General features: G+C 41.6%; 1 pseudogene; it reads right to left on the reverse strand.

Moving 5' to 3' along the window:
- Positions 1–6741: 6741 nt before the first annotated feature.
- LOC121553262 lies at positions 6742–10398 on the reverse strand (annotated as a pseudogene).
- Positions 10399–20166: the final 9768 nt, after the last annotated feature.

Consider the following 20166-nt stretch of genomic DNA (forward strand, 5'->3'; position numbering starts at 1 on the left):
TTTTAACGGGTTATATGGTTTAAGCAACCACAAACCCAACAGTTATCCCCAAATTATACAGTTTGGACAGGCACAGACGTCTTTGATTCCCAATTAGTTTTCTATCAAGGTATACAGGTTTATCATTCACACTCTCATGCATACGTCACCCCTGTCTTAAAGAATTTTAAGTGTCTCCTTTGAACCTAGTCATATCTAGTCTGAACTGATATGTGCCATAGCGTCGCACTGCCTATTTATTTAAAGTACCTCCTATGGGTGTCTTTTGTTAACGTTCGCACAATTTAAACTTTATTTCCTAATTGTAATTCTCATTATTTACTGTTTTAAAATATTGTTTGTATTCTCAGCCAAAATGGTACACAGTTATTACACAGTTTAACGTAGTATACAGTTATCACACAGCAAAAATAGTACACAGTTATCACACTCACTCACAATACACAGTCATAATCCTATCACACAGTCATAAATGACACACTTACACTCGACACACAATCGTAATTCTTTGTCACACAACTAAAGTTTCTTAGGACACACAGATAACAAAGGGGGCACACAGCTACCTCTACTATGGGGCACACAGCCACCTCTACTATGGGGCACACAGCCACCTCTACTATGGGGCACACAGCCACCTCTACTATGGGGCACACAGCCACCTCTACTATGGGGCACACAGCCACCTCTACTATGGGGCACACAGCCACCTCTACTATGGGGCACACATCCACCTCTACTATGGGGCACACAGCCACCTCTACTATGGGGCACACAGCCACCTCTACTATTGGGCACACAGCCACCTCTACTATTCCATGGGTTTAACCATCAGAATTATCAAACATTTGCATAGTATATTATGAAATCGAAATAGTATACTGTAATCGTTATTTATAGTACAATAGGGTTCACTTACATCAAACAGGTGTTTCACAAAATTAATTTGGATAAAGCCAATATGCAGAACTTTAGTTATATAAACAATAGGTGTCTGCTTACCAGTGTTTTTAGAAGCCCGGGCACTTTGTGAAACACACAGTTCAACGACAGTGATGTCCAATAGGCTGGGTGAATTCCAGCGAAGTTCCGCTACCAGATCACGTTGGGGTCACCAATTGTTAGAAATTGCGTAATTCAAATCTGGTATTGGAATAAGAATCAAGAGATCTTCAATCCAAGCTAAATTTATTATATGCAAAATGTATGTATGATAAGTATGAAGGTTCGTATATACGGGTCCGCTGAGATACCACGCAGGGCACTCAGAGAACTAAACCATTGTTTACAGGTTCTTTCTCAAATACTCTGACAGAGAGTTCCCACCTCTTCTGTTGGCCAATCAGAGTAAAGGACTGAGTGTGGTTTAGACTTTACTCAGCCAATCCGTTGGCGCACGGGTTAGTCCCAACCCCTTGGCGCTCCACCCCTTGGCGCTCCACCGTTCCCAGGCATAAGTTGCTATCATAATAACCTGTAGAGTCAGCACCCAAAAGACACCCTTCCAATCTGTACTCTATGTACCTACGTTCAAGGACGGTTTCACAGACAACAAAGAGAGAGTGTTCGTATCTGTAAGAAATACAAGTCTTATCTGTCCTACCCCTAACGTTCCTTACATGAATCACAGCCTGTTATGTGAAACAATTTATATCTAAGTATAGTACAAACCTATGCTTATCATTAATGCATTCCTTCTAAGTTATTCATCACATACAGATCCAATTATGAGAAAAATAGAACCCAACACCTTCTTCTTTGATGGGGTTTAATGTCGGTTGGCATCCAATGTTAATGGTGCATTACCGTCACCAGCTGGACGGGTATTAAACGAGAAAATAAAAAAATCCATTGCGGAAAATAGAAACTACATCATATGAAATACAAAAAATTGGTCCATTAACAAACAAAACACATCACACTTCTTCAATCACAGTCCATTCCAAAATGCATCCCTACACAGGCTCAGGGGCCTGTGAGGGCGGAACATTCACCAACACAGGATTTCTTGCAAGGCCTCGGCAGTGAAATCACAAAGATCCGCATTCACAATGATTCCAATTTTCTCAGACTTCTACTCAACTTGTGCTGTCCAATTTATGACTATTGCAATAAATAATACAAAGTCCACCTTTTTAACATGTAACATTTCATGATCCCCCGGTTGATGAGAAACTTGTGGTGGCTCTACTACCATTGTTTCTTCCCCCCTATTCGCTCATTCCACTCTTATCACAACCTCTAGATTGGAGACACGCTGGACACCCCTTACTCTTGCCACCTCGGTCTCCTTCACCCTAACAGGGCACTCCAAGAATTCAGATACATGTTCGCCACCACAACTGCAGCATTTCACTTCATCTGGCATATGATACTCTTCCCATCTGAACACATTTGCCACATGACCAAATCTTCTGCATTTGTAACAATGAAAGGGTTTGTACACAAAAGCTCTTACAGGGTATCACATGAATCCTAACTTTAATGAGAAGGGACAGACTTTTCATCAAAGAACAGTAGTATGGATGAAGTGAATTTATTTTCTCCATCCACCATATGGGTCAGTCGACGTGCAACAACCACCATCTACAGTATGTCTTCAGTTATATAATCTGCCTTTACTTCTTGCACCACCCCAGAAATATCCCTCTTGATAGGCGCCCTGCTTTGAAAAGAATCCATACAGGAAATATTCAACCGATATCTTTTTGAGGATTAAAACATGCTTCTTCTGCTCCGCAGACACGAAACATCTAAATAAGACCACTTCTTGTGACTCTCACCGACTCAACACGTTCCTCCAAAACATTCCAGATTTTCCTCGAGTTCAATACCCTCACTCCAACTAAAAATGAGTCTAAGGGTTTCCTAGCTTCCACCACAACGGTACTTCCCTTGTTTCCCTTCTTCACCACTGTAACCCAGTCATTCTTACTCTCTGTGCTATTATATTCACTAGCAGTTGCAAACAAAACCTCAGTTTCCTTGTGGTGGCCGAACAACAATGCTGATATGCTGTGTTGATAAGAAATCCGCTGACACTGTACTTTGATTATAAAGGTTTATTATATCAAAAGATTTCAGCGTCAATTTACAGATTTCTGCAGAATCTGGAGAACAACTAATCCAATCTCAAATATGAATATTCTCCCCGTGCTTTGTTGAAAACCTGGTATATATCCTATGTAACATAAGATGGGTGTTTTGAATAGACCAATCCCTGGCTTCCACATATCCAAGTCTCCTCTGTTTCAGGGGGCCCCTATAGTAATGCTTTCCAGATGTTTCAGCAAGGCAGAGTAAAGTTCATCTAACACACCATTTGCAAATGTCAGCCAAAATTATAAACTGTTCAGATACTACATCCGCCATCTCGTCAAATCCTTCACATTACCTGACTGTCTTCACCCATAATGGGTACTAGTTTTCCCCCATTGAGATAGATAGATAGAGGGCTCTTGTATCCAAAATCCAATTTTAGCATGGGCAGTGCCACAGTTTGTCTACATTCGTCCGCAGTATGCCTTTACAGACAGAATATGAAAATATTGATGCCTGACAGATGTTTGTCATGTTAGGCCTACATGTTTATAGGAATTAGAATACTATACAATCAGCCTTGAATTACTTTCAAATGTTATGTGGTAAACCGTGGGGTGTTGGGTTAAGCGTGCAGAGATGGACACAGAGACAGGGTGGTTCTAGACAGAAAAACACGACTTTCCTAGGCAACGAAAATAAAGATAACCACAAAGTATTTCAGGGTTGGCTCCGTGCCTCCGGGAGCTTTGTTCCCCCTCGTAGGCTCACTCCTTGCCTCTCTCTTTGTCCTTCTTGCGGTGTGCCACTGTGCTCCCTTTATGTGGCCTGCACAGCTGGCTGGCACTCTCCCCTAATTACCTTTACTTGGCCCATCAGTGTCGGGGTGCCCAGCCCATGTACTTCCAGCAGAGAGAGCCAACGTCGCGGTACATACCTCCCCTCTATCACCAACCCCTGGGGTAGACCTCCCGGAATACCACAGTTACTATGGATGATCATGCATCTCTGAACCATCCCAGTAGCTATAACTGAGGCCAGACACTTTTTAATTCGAAAGTATTTTGTTTTTACTAAATCAAGTAATTTTTTCCTAGATTGTCCTAGATACTAGATTTGTCCAAGTGGTGTAGTGGTAAAGTAAATATATTTTTCACATCAATCAATCACATACAGGTGATATACATTTGAGTGATTCGGCAGATAGTTCTGGTTAATTCAAGCCTTTATTGGAAAAAGGTCTAGAACTGGCCGACTGCACCCTCTCCATCAAGGTCATCGAGAAAGTCCACACTTTCCTTAGCTGTCTCCTCCATTACTAACAAGCGACAACAGAACACGAATACTGTTGTCACGGTGGTAAGTGGGTAGCATAATTTCTGCTCCCTTCTTGTGGAAATCAATTGATCTAGAAGTATCTTGTTTGGCATGAAACAGATGGTGGGCATACAAGTTGTAGAGCTTTTATAAATTCCGTGGTTCCATTCCTTCTCTATCATCGCATATATTATCTGCTCTATCAATGCTGCCAGATTGCTGCTGGTATCTCTGATGTTTTCCAGTTTAGATCTGCTGTAGTCCAACTTCCAGGTCAAGTGGCATTCCAAACCCAGCAGTGTTCTGAATCATTCTGGTTTTAAAAAACAACAACAGTTCAATCAAAAATAGTTTAGAACTAAGTTAGTTCAACTAACAATGCCTAAGTGAGTGAGTGAGGGATAGATCGAGAGAGAAACGCACTTAGGCAAAGAAAGCTATCTCATGGTTTCTGAATTTAAAGAGCAAATGAGTGTCTGATTAGATACCTCACTGACTTCTATCCTGATTGTATGCTGTATAGACCACATTGTTATCTTCGAATGGGCGGGTTATGCGGTTATTGCCTCACTTTACAAACAAGTATCATAGTTTCATTTATAGCCATAGTTTCGTTTCTACAAATAAAGACTAAAGCAAATGAGTGTGTGGCCTTATAAGAGCGTGCAAGATTCATGTTGAAACAGGAAAGGGCCTTACCCAAACTGTTGCCACAAAGTGGGAAGCGCATAATTGTCTAGAATGTAATTATATGCTGTAGCGTTAATATTTCCCTTCACTGGAACTAAGGGGCCTAGCCGGAACCATGAAAAATAGCCCCAGAACAATTTTACTCTTCCACCAAACATTACAGTTGGCACTATGCATTCGGGCAGGTAGCGTTCTCCTGGCATCTGGCAAACCCAGATTTGTCCGTCAGACTGCCAGATGGTGAAACATGATTCATCACTCCAGAGAACGCGTTTCCACTGCTCCAGAGTCCAATGGCGGCCAAAGCTTGGCACTGCACATGGTGATCATAGGCTTGGGAGCGGCTGCTCGGCCATGGAAACCCATTTCATAAAGCACCTGAGGAACAGTTATTGTGCTGACATTGCTTCCATAGGCAGTTTGGAACTCTGTAGTGAGCGTTGCAACCGACTACAGACGATTTTTATGCGCTATGAGCTTCTGCACTCGCCGGCCCCGTTCTGTGAGCTTGTGTGGTCTACCACTTCGCGGCTGAGCCATTGCTCCTAGATGTTTCCACTTCACAGTAACAGCACTTACAGATGACCGGGGTAAGTTACTTGATCTTGATGCCTGTGTGCCAAAACGATTTAGAGTTGTAAAATGAGAGTGACGAGTGTTTATATAATGGTAATATTGTCAAAATTCCGCTTTTAACAACCGTCAGAATTTAACAACCAAATGCACTGCGAGTGATAAGGACTCATTAGTCTCATTTCCAAAACTCAAATGTATTCTCTTTTTCCCAGCTGTCTAAATGGTATCACTGAGCTCAGGAAGTGGACAGAGTGCATGTTTGAGGATTCAACAGTGAAAGCCACCATGTACCCCAATGAGGCATACAAGGCCTTTAACAAGGGCTACGTCTAAGGAAAACTAAATTTTTTATATGGCCTTTAGATACATTGCAAGTTGGTATTTCACCCTTGACCATCCAGTTTTCCCATTTAAAATAAAAAATGTATTCCTGCCATGGTACATGTCAACCTAGTTGTGCAGCTGTGTATCTCATAGGAAACTTTTCTCAAAGTTCATTTCTGTGCTCCTTTCCTTTGTTTACATTTCATTGCATATGGAACATGGTTTGATCAACAGATTTTCAATGAACCCATAACAATGATTATTTAGAATGTTTGTAGTGTAGTTTCATAAGTGGCAGATCAGAAATATTAATGGAACTATGTGAATCATGTCTGTTGAAGTTAATTTATATCATGCTTTGTCCACACCTGGCAGTTGATTTTTTACATTTACAAAAGCATATGAATATTTTCATGTAATAAAGACTGCACAACAAGAGATCCAGTATTTTTATATTGTTGTGCTGAAATCTGGAAGTTGAATAGTGTGCTAGTCATCTGCATTATCTTATTTTCACCACCAGTCCTACATAAACCTATACTGTATTTGGACAGGTCTGTGAATAGAGGGTGGAGCACTGCCATGGAATAATACCTCTTTGTGGAATTGGTTATGCCATTGTCTTGCCTTTCACAATGTCAAATCCTATCTTGTATGTCAATGAGTAGTTAAATCAATGTCACGACTCACAACACAAGTAATAAACAGTCCATCAAACTGGAAGCTGCCTTCACCATTTATATAAAAACACTGCAAATGCAAATTAAAACATAAATTGTTAAAAGTACATTTTGTGGTAAAGTAGGCAAATTACAATGGGTATGAGAGACACTAGTAATACTACAAAACAAATACAACCTGTTTTATAAATTACAAATATATCCAAACACTTGTATACAAATTACATTTTTAAGAGTGCATTCTACTATCTCAAACCATATGTTTCTATTTGCCATTTAACTATACATGATCCTAAGACTGAACTAAAACAGAGGGGAATTGTTCTCTTCAATTAGATAGTACATGTTCTGTATCATTTCTAAGGTTATCATGCTGAAAGGAATTAAAAAAATGATCTTATGTTCCTCAAGTACCCATTTAAAGGAATGTCAACGGAATACCTTTGCTGACATTCTTATCTTTTGGTGAATGACAGCCAAGACGTGTAACAGGGAGTCTTCAATTGGTATTTTCAAACTATGTTGCACGGCTTACAAAACTAATATCCTTTTATGTCAAATAGCAATTGTTGACAAGTACTTTAAAACTGATAATACTGCATCATAAAAACACCCATACTACAAAGTATGATGTGGTCTTCTCTAGAATACATTTCTCAGACTGCCATTGAGTTGAGTCTGTGGCGACTGTCGCCATTGTCACGGTGCTGAGTTAAGGGATGGTAAACGGAGCACTCGTAGAGTGTCATCTTTTTATTAAACTTATCACACTATACGTTCGCAAAAATAAGCAAAGAGAGACAAGCACCAAGTGAATTATGTGCCGTGAACACAATAGCAGACAAGCACAAGCACGAACAATGATCCACACACAGGTGGATGTGAGAGGTGCCTAAATACTAACCCCAATCAGAGACTAACTCTAGACAGCTGTCTCTGATTGGGGATAATCAACCACCCTTAGTATTCATGTGAGGGCTTGACTGTGGTCCTACCACTCCCACTAGTGGAAAAAGGCCTACCAACAGTCAAACCTTCACAGCCATTTTGTAACAGAGGCGTGTACTCCTGAATCAGAACAGGAGCATTCCTGAGCATCTCCTGGAAATGCCGAAGCGTGTCAGCGTAAAGCTCTCTCTGTAACACCAGTGGCCGGAAAAGATTGATGGCCTCCGCCGTGTGGAATGTTGCCGGAACCCGGACTTCTGGTGGAACTTGGCTGTTCCCAACCAGAGCGTGACAGAGTCTCTTCTCCTGTAGACTCCTGTGAAGGAAGCCTAGCATGTCCCGTAGCCTGTGCTCCAGACTCTCAGAGCCCCAGCTAGACGACCCCTTACTCAACAACAGGTGCAGCAGGGTCGTCTTCAGGTGGTAGTTGGTCAGAGCACACCTGCCAGTTAGACCAATCTGTTTCTTGTGTAGGAAAGTGATGATCTGAAGGCAGTGGAGATTGCAGGAATTTTCAAGCAGGCTTTTAGCCACAACATTGAGCAGGTTCCTCTCATAGACAGCGAAGGAGAGGGGCCAGTAAGTGTCTAAGGAGGTGCTGCTGTCAGAGGGGAAGTGTGACACAAAGTAGGCATCTGTTCCCTCTAGTTGCACGACAGGGATAATGTTCATCACAACGACCTTTCCTGAGCGGAATCAGACCTTCAGTGCTCCAGCAGCATCCAGGTTGCGGAAAGTGAGCTCAAACTCGTACTTGTGAGAAATCCGTCCCCAGGCTTTGGTCACAGAGATCTGGAACCACTTCATGACCTGGTCCTTGGCCAGATGAGGTGTGTTCTTGGAGCACAGAAGGTCATCCAGGGTGTGGTCTGCTCTGGGCTTCTCATGTTTGCTGTGCAGCAAGCACAGCATGTCCTCACCCAGGTTGGCAGAGCCACAGAGACAGCCGTCCTCATTCTCCCCGACCTTCGTCGGGGAGAATTGCCTACATAGGAAAGGAAATTACATAAGGCCCTTTCAAAAACTTTTTGAAGCTTTTAACAGAACATCAACAGTATCTCAAATTACTAACCCTTGGGTTGAGCATATACCCAAAACAGCAGACTTCTAAATACTTAGAGAAATAAAGGAAATAGTAGGCATTATGAATGGGTCATGAAATGGACAAGCTTTTTGGGAGACTGAAAATAAACATTCCAAATGACAAAGAATGTGTTATGATAGATTTTGATAAAGAAATTAGAATCTGTTTCAGACTCTGTCACATCCATAAAGGAGTGTGTAACATCCATAACGGTCATTTTCCTTTCCGAAGTAACAATGGAATTGAAAATCTTTTCTAAATTATTGTTTTTGTGTTCAGCCAAGCCTTTCCTTCGAAATGGCCATTCATGCATTAACGTAGGACTTACAAACTCACAGATAGCTAATTATGTTCAGTCTCCCCAAAAAGCTTGTCCATTTCATGACACATCTATAATGCCCATTATTTGCTTTATTTCTCCAACATACCAATATTTTTAAGTCTGCTTTTTGGAGTATACGCTCCCCCCAAGGGGTTCTATAGACACACACATCAAAAGTTTCATTTGTTTTGTTGGTCCATTCTGTGAGAAATGTAGCTGGAATGTCCCATAGGCCATTGAGATGCTGAACAACTATTTGGCATTTCCCCTGTAAACTGCAATAGTAGCCTAGAATATGATACAAAATATACACCATGAAGTTGTCATGATAGGTGGATTTAGTCTGTTCCTTGAAATTTCCCTCAGGATAAAGACTGAGGTATGAAAGTTGTAGAGCCAGGAAAAATATAATTCAGAGTAACATTTTACCCTGGCAACATTTCAAATAATTTCTACCATGACTTAGTTCACTTGGCTATTTGTATTTTCCATAATCTACAGTTCAACAAACATTATAGACCTACAACAACAAGAGATGTCAAGTGGTGTTCTCTATGCAAAGCACTGACATTAGCCTTTAAAATCAAGACAAAATACTGATAACAGCTACAGCCTAAATTATTTTTTTAACACCAAAAGGCTCTTATGACTCTACAGTAGCCTACCCTACATCCCTAGCCCTTGATCATGACTCTCAGTTACATTACATTACACAAGTCTTTGAACGAAGGCGTCTTCTGTAGGGGGGAGTTTTGTTAAGAGCCGCTACGCTCGGTCTGAACATTAACACGCATCGTTTGCGGTACGGTTTTGGTAGCATAAGGACCTTCGTTATCTTTCATATCGGTGAGAAATAATTGTCAAAAAACAAAAAAGGTTTGATCAACTTTATACGGTTATGGTTCCCACACAGCCATATTTCCATGTCACAGCGCTTGTTTATGGAAAACAGAATGGACTGCAGAATCTAAGCTATAGAGGTGAGAGAGACAACAGGAGAGATGGCAGACCGGAAAAAAGGAAAGAAAGTTGAACATTTGAGTAAATATGGAGTGGGGGATTGCACAATCCTTCTGGAAGATCTGATGAAGGAGAAGATGGTGGACAAGAAAAAAAGGAGAAGTGGAACATGTTTTGAGGGAATATGGAATGGAGGAACTCACAGAACTTTTGGAAAAGCTACAGAAGGAAATTGAACGTGACGAGAGTGAGGATGAATTAACTGCAGTGGCAGGTGCAGTGATTACCGCAGAGAAAGAGCTGATTGTAGAGGGAAGCAGTGTGGTGAGGAAGGCTGGCGTCAAGCGCAAAAAGAGGGATACGTGCTCCAGTAGTTCAGAGATGGACCCTAACGAGAGTGAGGATGAAGTACCTGCTGTGAGGACCGCCGAGTTAATGCCTCACCCCGATGACGACATGGATGATTCTGGCCCAGTGGGAGAGACATCTGTGTAGAGAATGAATCCTTGTATTCTGGCTGATCCATATGTGGTTGGGAGGAGAATAGATTGGGGGCTGTTGAATCTGTGAAAGTAACTTGAAGTTGACGCATGACTTGCTTCGCTCTCCGGAGCAGGGCGGCGTTGAAAGGAGTGATAACAAGGGTGGCATTAAGTGTTTAGGAGGATCAGCTGAAATTTAAGATTCCTGGTGTCTGTGACACCTGTCTTTTGGTGTGACGCAGACCCAGTGGAGAACGTGGTGAAACAGTGAAGACATTGTCTGTCCTGCTGAGTTTTTAAGCAGAGTCTTTGCCCTACAAGGTCAAGTTAGGATGTGTCAGTTATCCCGTGAGAAATTTTGTTTTAGGTGCCAAGCTTATGGTCATGTGGCAGCAGTGTGTAGAAGGGAGATTCCTACATGTGATAAGTGTGCAGGAGGGCATGAGACGAAGGAATGTGGAGAAAGTTGTGTGTGTTAGCTATGGGGGTGCCCATGGGGTTGGAAATCAGAGGTGTCCAGTGAGAGAAAGGCAGGGTGAGGTTGCCAGGGTCAGAGTAGTAAAGAAAGAGTTGTATGCTGAAGCAGTGAAGAGAGTGGTAGAGGAAGATGGGTACATGGTGAGGGATCCTGAGAAAATTCCTGTGAACAGGCAGAGACCAATACAGAGGGATGGGAAGAATGTGCTTCAGTAACGTGGGTTTCTTAGCATTCATAGCCATGGTTGTCAACTGTACTGCAGAAACAGTAATTGACATAAAATACCAGTTAACAGTCTACAGTAAGTGAGTTTTTTGCATTTGTTAAATTATTTTGGTATGATATGAAAGCAGTGTTTTATGTTTCTAGAACCATACAGCAACTGAGAATCGATTCATGTTAAGATGGATTATTTTCATGGTTCTTGGACTAAGGAGTAACGTTAGCTCCTTTAGTCCAATATTGGGCTACCTACAACCCATGACATACAAGGGTCCAAATAAAATACACTGACTCAATGGAAAACCATTCAACAAAAAAAACTTGTACAAAATTGCAGTACTCCCTGCATGAAATATAAACTGCCTATAACCACACACCATTAGCAAAGCGATTACTGGCAATGATGTTTTGTTATTGTTTCTAGGATACTTCAAAATAGCCCATAGGCCAATGAAGGATGGAAATATAGAATGGCACTGCAAATTTGGCCACTGACGACTAGCACTGCCGGACCTGACGATGAGTCAGAAAGTTCCAACTTGAAAGAATGTGAGATGTTTCCATAAACGCGGACAGAATACATCGAGCCTATCAAAACAAGCTATATATATATATATATATATATATATATAAATAAATAAAAATAGCAATTTACCCATTTTCTAAACTGAGAATCCATGTTTTAATTGTGGATTAACGCAATAAATCAACAAAACAATGTTCTTTCCGGTAATAAAGTTTAGGCCAATGAATATACGGGAACACTCGAACGAGCCGAAATAAAACATTATCAACTGAATGATAAATTGCATTTTGATTAACTATTTAAAATCACGAACCTTTAAGTGACGTCAGATCCCACTGAACACACAATTCATTCTTCTGCGATTGCAATTCCTCAAGGCAAACAGCAGTTTATTTAGAACCGAGGAAACGCAAACTCTGAAATGTGCGAATGAGGAAGGAGTGGTTCAGCCTTTGCATTTCCTCCTCCTTCATTTGGGTTTCATTTCGGTTGGCATCCAATGTTAATGGTGCATTATCGCCACCAGCTGGACGGAGTATTGAACGAGAAAATACAAAAATCCATCGCAGAAAAGGAGGGAAAACGACATCATACAAAATATACGTCAACAAACAAAACGCATCTCACTTATTAAATCACAGTCCATTCCAAATTGAATGAGGGCGGAACATTCAACGACGAGATTTATTGCAAGGCCTCGGCTGTGATATCACGGAGATCTAAAAAACTTTATCTGCATTCACAATGATTCCAATTTTCTCAGACTTCTTCTCTGCTTGTGCTGTACAGTTTATGACCGTTGCAATAAATAATAAAAAGTCCACCTTTTTAACACTTCATGATACCTCGGTTGATGTTAAACTCGTGGTGGCTCTACTACCATTGTTTCTTCACCACAATTCGCTCCTTCCACTCTTCTCGTGGTCCTCTGTAGCTCAGCTGGTAGAGCACGGCGGTTGTAACGGGTTCGAACCCCGGGACCACCCATACACAAAAAATGTATGCACGCACGACTGTAAGTCGCTTTGGATAAAAGCGTCTGCTATTATTATTATTATTCTCACCGCCATCAGAAGGAGACATGCTGGACACCCGTTACTCTTGCCACCTCGGTCTCCTTCCCCCTAACAGGGCACTCCAGGAATTCGGATGCATGTTTGCCACCGCAATTGCAGCATTTCACTTAATCTGGAATATGATACTCTTCCCGTCTGCACACATTTGACGCACAACCAAATCTTCTGCATTTATGACACTGAAGGGGTTCCTGCACAAAAGCTCTTACAGGTTATCTCATGAATCCTAACTTTGTATGAGAAGGGACATACTCTTCATCAAAGAACATTAGTATGGATGGAGTGAATTTATTTTCTCTGTCCACTATACTGGTCAGTCGACATGCAACAACCACTCCATCTACAGTATGTATTCAGTTATATCATCTGCCTTTACTTCTTGCACCACCCCAGAAATAACCCTCTTGATAGGTGCCCTGCTTCGCAAATCCATGCAGGAAACATTCGACCGATATCTTTTTGAGGATTAAAACATGCTTCTTCTGCTCCGCAGAGACAAACTTCTAAATAAGACCACTTCTTGTGACTCTTACCGACTCAACACTTTCCTCCAACACATTCCAGATTTTCATCGCGACGTCAAACGGATTTCCCAGGTAGCATTGGTCCAATACCCTCACTCCGACTAAAAACGAGTCTAGGGGTTTCCTAGTTTTCACCACAACGGTACATTCCTTGTTTCCCTTCTTCACCACTGTAACCGAGTCATTCTTATTCTCTGTGCTATTATATTCACTAGCAGTTTCAAACAAAACCTCAGTTTCCGCCATCTCGTCAAATCCTTCTCTTTACCTGACTGGCTTCACCCATAATAGGTACTAGTTTATCTCCCATAGAGATAGATAGAGGGCTCTAGTGGCAAAAATCATATTTAGAATGGGCAGCGCCCTTAAGGACTTTCATCATTTTGCAGTAGTCAACTGGGTTAAAAAAAGAAAGTAGTCAACTGGGTGGGACTTCCTATGGATTAAGGAAGGATCACATGATTCCATCCGGGTCATCAGGAGGGATCAGCCAATGAATTATACTGGCAGTAAATCGCAAACCTTGGCTTTATACCTTTTCAAACAACCCACTCTAGGTGGCAGTATGCACCCTTTCAGTCTGTTTGCCAACTCCTAGAAGAAGTAGAAGAAGAACATTGACTACTTCAAAATGGAGATGGCCTCAATAGCGCTTCCCATGCTCTCACATATGTCATAATGAGACAGATACAATGATACAATGTATATCTATGTTTCTCCCTCTATAAAAACCATTTAGCTAATAGTCAATGTATTTAACCTTAAAATTTCTACTTGATATCCACAACTCCATTTAAGAAATTCTAGTTACCTAAATGGGATAGTGATGTACATTATAAAGTGACTTGGTATTGTTTGCTGTAACTGTATTAATGTAATTAATTATCTGTAAACATTATAGAACAGAATACCTTTATTTTCACAACAACTTGCAAGATATTATAGAGTACATCTTACACATTTTTCCAGAAACAGAATCCATTGTGCCCACTGTGCAGAAAAACAAAACACAAGATCCTATCACTCTGGATAGTCAGTCTGTGAGGCTATAAAGGGGTTCTCTACTTTATAATGCAATAATTGTCTACATTGTCCGCAGCATGCCTTTACAGACACAATATGGAAATATGGATTCCAGAAAGATGTTTGTCATGTTAGGCCTACATGTTTATAGGAATTAGAATACTTTACCATTATCCTTGAATTTACTTTCAAATGTTAGTATGGTTGATCAAGCATCTCTCAACTATCCCAATTGCTAAAATTGAGCCCAGACACTTTTTAATAAGAAAGTATTTTGTTTTTACTCAATCATAATTTTTCCTAGATTGTCCAAGATACTAGATTTGTCCAAGTGGTGTAGTGGTAAAGTGAATATATCAATTTTACATGACTGGGAAAACAGATATTAATCTGTTGGTCACAGATACCTTTTAAAGGTAGGGGGCTTGGATCAGAAAACCAGTTAGTATATGGTGTGACCACCAGTTGCCTCATGCAGCGCGACACATCTCCTTCACATAGAGTTGATCAAGATGTTGTCTGGATAGTTGCTGGATATTGGTGAGAACTGGAACACACTGTCAAACACGTCGATCCAGAGCATCCCGAACATGCTCAATGGATGACGTGTCTGGTGAGTATGCAGGCCATGGATGAACTGGGACATTTTCAGCTTCTAGGAATTGTGTACAGATCCTTGCGAGATGGGGCCGTGTATTATCATGCTGAAACATGAGGTGATGTCGGGGGATGAATGGCACAACAATGGGCCTCAGGATCTCTTCACGGTATCTCTGTGCATTCAAATTGCCATCGATAAAATGCAATTGTGTTTATTGTCCGTAGCTGATACCTTCCCATACCATAACCCCACCGCCACCATGGGACAGTCTGTTCACAACGTTGACATCAGCAAACACGATGCCATACACGCTGTCTACCTTCTGCCCCGTACAGTTGAAACCGGGATTCATCTGTGAAGAGCAACCTTCTCCAGTGTGCCAATAGCCATCGAAGGTGAGCATTTGCCCACTGAAGTTGGTTACGACAAGGCAGTCAGGTCAAGACCCTGGTGAGGAAGACAAGCACGCAGATGAGCTTCCCTGAGACAGTTTCTGACAGTTCTTCGGTTGTGCACACCCACAGCTTCATCAGCTGTCTGGGTGGCTGGTGTCAGACGATTCCGCAGGGGAAGAAGATGGATGTGGAGGTCCTGGGCTGGCATGGTTACATGTGGTCTGCAGTTGTGAGGCCGGTTGGATGTACTGCCAAATTCTCTAAAACGATTTTTGAGGTGGCTTACAGTGCCACCTTCGGAAAGTATTCAGACCCCTAGACATTTCCACAGTTCGTTACATTACAGTCTTATTCTAAAGGATTAAATAAATAAAAATCATCTTCAATCTACACACAATACCCCAAAGCAAAAACAGGTTTTTAGACATTTTGCAAAAAAATTAAAAAAAGAAATATCTTATTTACATAAGTATTCAGACCCTTTGCTATATGACTCGAAATTGAGCTCAGGTGCATCTTGTTTCCATTGATCATCCTTGAGATGTTTATACAACTTGATTTGAGTCCACCTGTGGTAAATTCAATTGATTGGACATGACACCTGTCTATATATGGTCCCACAGCTGAATGTCAGAGCAAAAACCAAGCCATGAGGTCGAAGGAATTGTCTGTAGAGCTTCGAGACAGGATTGTGTCGAGGCACAGATCTCGGGAAGGGTACAAAAACATTTCTGCAGCATTAAAGGTCACCAACAACACAGTGGCCGCCATCAGCCTTAAATGGAAGAAGTTTGGAACAACCAAGACTCTTCCTAGAGCTGGCTGCCCGGCCGAACTGAGCAATCAGGGGAGAAGGGCCTTGGTCAGGGAGGTAACAAGAACCCAATGGTCACTCTGACAGAGCTCCAGAGTTCCTCTGTGGAGATGGGAGAACCTTCCAGAAGGACAACCATCTCTGCAGCGCTCTACCAATCAGGTTTCTATGGTAGAGTGCCCAGATGGAAACCACTCCTCAGTAAAAGCCACATGACAGCCCGCTTGGAGTTTGCCAAAAGGCCCCTAAAGACTCTGACCATGAGAAACAAGATTCTCTGGTCTGATGAAAGCAAGATTGAACTCTTTGGCCTGAATGCCAACCGTCACGTCTGGAGGAAACCTGGCACCATCCCTACAATGAGTCATGGTGGGGCCAGCGTGGGGATGTTTTTCAGCGGCAGGGACTGGGAGACTAGTCAGGATCAAGGGAAAGATGAACGGAGCAAAGTACATAGAGATCCTTGATGAAAACCTGCTCCAGAGTGCTCAGACTGGGGCGAAAGTTCACCTTCCAACAGGACAATGATCCTTATCACACAGCCAAGGCAACGCAGGAGTGGCATTGGGACACGTCTCTGAATGTCCTTGAGTTGTCTAGCCAGAGCCCGGACTTGAACCCAATCTAACATCTCTGGAGAGACCTGAAAACAGCTGTGCAGCGACGCTCCCCATCCAACCTGACAGAGCTTGAGAGGATCTGCAGAGAAGAATGGGAGAAACTCCCCAAATACAGGTGTACCAAGCTTGTAGCGTCATACCCACGAAGAGTCAAGGCTGTAATCGCTGCCAAAGGTGCTTCAACAAAGTACTGAGTAAATGGTCTGAATACTGATGTAAATGTGATATTTCAGTTTATAATTTTTTATAAATTAGCAAAAAAATCTAAAAACCTGTTTTTGCTTTGTCATCATGGGGTATTGTGTGTAGATTGATGAGGGGGGAAAAACTATTTAATCCATTTTAGAATAAGGCTGTAACAAAATGTGGAAAAAGTCAAGGGGTCTAAATACTTTCCGAATGCACTGTATGGTAGAGAAATTAACATTCAATTCTCTGGCATCAGCTCTGGTGGACATTGCACGCTCCCTCAAAACTTGAGACATCTGTGGCATTGTGTTTTGTGACAAAACTGCACATTTTAGCGTGGCCTTTTTAGGTGTAATGATCATGCTGTTTAATCAGCTTCTTGATATGCCACACCTATCAGGTGGATGGATTATCTTGGCAAAGGAGAAATGCTCACTTACAGGGATGTAAACAACTTTGTGCACAAAGTTTTTGATAAATACACTTTCGGTGCATATTCTAAATTTCTGGGCTATTTTATTTCAGCTCGTATAACATGAGACCAACACCTTTTATATGTTGTAAAAAAAATAATAATTAAGTAGGTCATGAGAAGGAAAAAAAAAAGTTATATCTGAGTTGTGCCACTACCCTCTCATTGGCTAGAATGGTCCCAGCTGATCTTGTCATTTCCCGATTTACTTTCCATTTTTGAATACATTTATTTTAATTGTTAGAGTGGACAATAGAGCTTGCCAGCTTGTAGTTACATACATATAGGGTAACCCATACACAGGTCACAGGGGCTATAAAGCTGAAGCATCCATTTAGAACATTTTCTCACCACCAAATATGTCAGTGAGAGGAACTCCATTTGCGTGTAGTGGGAGAAGATGGAAGTCCTTGTCCCAAAATATCCCAGAATGCACCGTGCGGCCCTTTGACGATGCGTGGGCAACGTACACAATTGCCGTTATTAAGAGTTTAATTGGAGTTTCCCATCTCCTCTAAAGTATCTCTGGTGAACCTGGGCCTGCATTATGCTAATTTTCTAAAGTAAAAAAAGGAGTGCAAGGTTGAGTTGAGTTTGTGCACACGCGCACTTCAAAGGTGGCATTCCCTAACAGAAATATGCAAATACTTGCTACAACGTGCCAATAGGATCTCGCTAGCTCATGCTTGACTTTGCCCATCTCTTTCCTTGTTCTGCCCACTATGCTTCATTTGCTCCCACTGTAAACGACACAGAAGACCTGTCTTGGGTTAGTTATAAATATCTTTGTTGTAGTCCTTAAACCCGGAAATAAGTTACCTCTGGTTCGTTCAGCCAGAGAGGAAGCAGAAGAGGAAGAGAGAGACCCAACTCGGCGGAAAATCTATCTCCCTCCAGCAGGTGACGTTTTTTTGTTGTTTCGCCACCAAGCAATGAGTTTTTGTATGGATATCAATTGTATGGAGTGTCGAATTTGGTCAATAAACAATGTTATGGCTTATTTTCTACGTGAGGTTTATTTGATCAAATAGGAGTTTCATAATGCTGAAGTTGTTACAAGTGTACGTGACATCCCAGCAACTTCAATTCAGCTCAGTTTCCACATCATTTTATGGGCAGTGTGCACATAGCCTGTCTTCTCTTGAGAGCCAGGTCTGCCTACGGCGACCTTTCTCAACAACAAGGCAATGCTCACTGAGTCTGTACATAGTCAAAGCTTTCCTTAATTTTGGGTCAGTCACAGTGGTCAGGTATTCTGCCACTGTGTACATCTCTCTCCATTGAATACAGACAGTTGACGTCAACAACCCTCATCAAATATTTAAAAAAGGATTACAATAATGAGATGTATCCACCAATCCAAAGAAAGGATAGGCGGGAGCTAGACAGCTCGCCGTGCCGCTTTGTGGACAACGACTCACATTGTTAGGGGGGAGAAACATGTATCTTGTCAGTATATCCATAATCTTTGGTTTAGCCATTCCTATGGGGAAAATTAATGGGGAAAGAATAGGGTTCTGGGTTAAATGCCGAAAGTAAAGTCTGAGGTTAACACAAGTTTAGGAGATCTTCTATGTTTTGTTCTGTGAGATAATATAAGTCAGTTAACATGACCTTTATGAATGATGAAGCCTTTATGTGCTTTTTTAAAATTACATAAATGCTTCAAAATTCACAAAAAGTGACATTAGCTGATGAAGATTATCTCATAGAACAAAACCTATAAAATCTCCTAAACCTGTGTTTACCACTGACTTTATTTTTGGCGTTTATCCAAAAACACCATTCATTTCCACTTATGGCTATGTCCAACGAACCATGGCGGAGTTTGTGTGCCTACAAAAGACGCCATTACTATTTCTCTATGGAGTTTCTGGTCAATATAATGGATAATCTGTGGCTCTGCCGAGTCCTCTAACCAGATGTTCAGTTTTTCAGGAGAAATGTAAAGAGAGCCTGTGGCGCAAATCGGCTATTGGACGTTAACAACGTGACACTCCATCTTAACTACACCACAGATACTGGATTGTTTGAACAGTGCAGAAGAGAACCTCGCCCAACATGTAATGTCAAGTCCAGGATGTAGGGGATCTAGTTTCAGGCTTCTGTTAGGCCTGCTGTATTAGGTTAGGGGGAGAGATAACCAAATAGAGAAACAGGATGTACAATCGAAGAGTACAGGACAGAATGTAAATAAACGAGCCCAGGGTTCACATTATTCCTCACACTGGATTTACCTCCTATGAATAGCTACACCACCAGAGATAGGAGAAGAGCGATGGAATGAGAATGTTATGTTTAAGGCCAGGAGTGTTACCTGACCACTTGACCTGACCAGGAAAAACTCTGAAGCTGTATGCCAGCCTTCGGCATGTCAGTCAATCAATTACTAAAATAGAGACACAAGTGAATTTATGGATGCTGAACTGGTGGTGATGCATGAGACGGTGAGGAGTTATGGATTGGCTTCATTAAAAACTAGGTGGCACCTTATACACAAATATAATCCTGTTTTTCATCAAACCCTTGCAAGGGAAGAAGTGTTGTCTGACGAAAACTGAACGGGGGAGCCTACTGTACAAAATCAAGGAGCTCAGTAGGTGTGTAGTGTAATGTGTATTTCAATAATGTCATGTACTTTAGAACTTTAAGTATTTGTGAAATACTGCACAGTACTGGCAATATGTTGGCCTATCTTTCTCAGCAGCAATTATACTATGATTTCTGGAGCAACTTCTGAGAAGGTGATGTATTGTGATGTCAACTGACACTAGTCACCCTTCATTCCCATGGGGCGGCGCACA

This window comes from Coregonus clupeaformis, chromosome 37 (genome assembly GCF_020615455.1).
Source record: "Coregonus clupeaformis isolate EN_2021a chromosome 37, ASM2061545v1, whole genome shotgun sequence".
Classification (NCBI taxonomy): domain Eukaryota; kingdom Metazoa; phylum Chordata; class Actinopteri; order Salmoniformes; family Salmonidae; genus Coregonus; species Coregonus clupeaformis.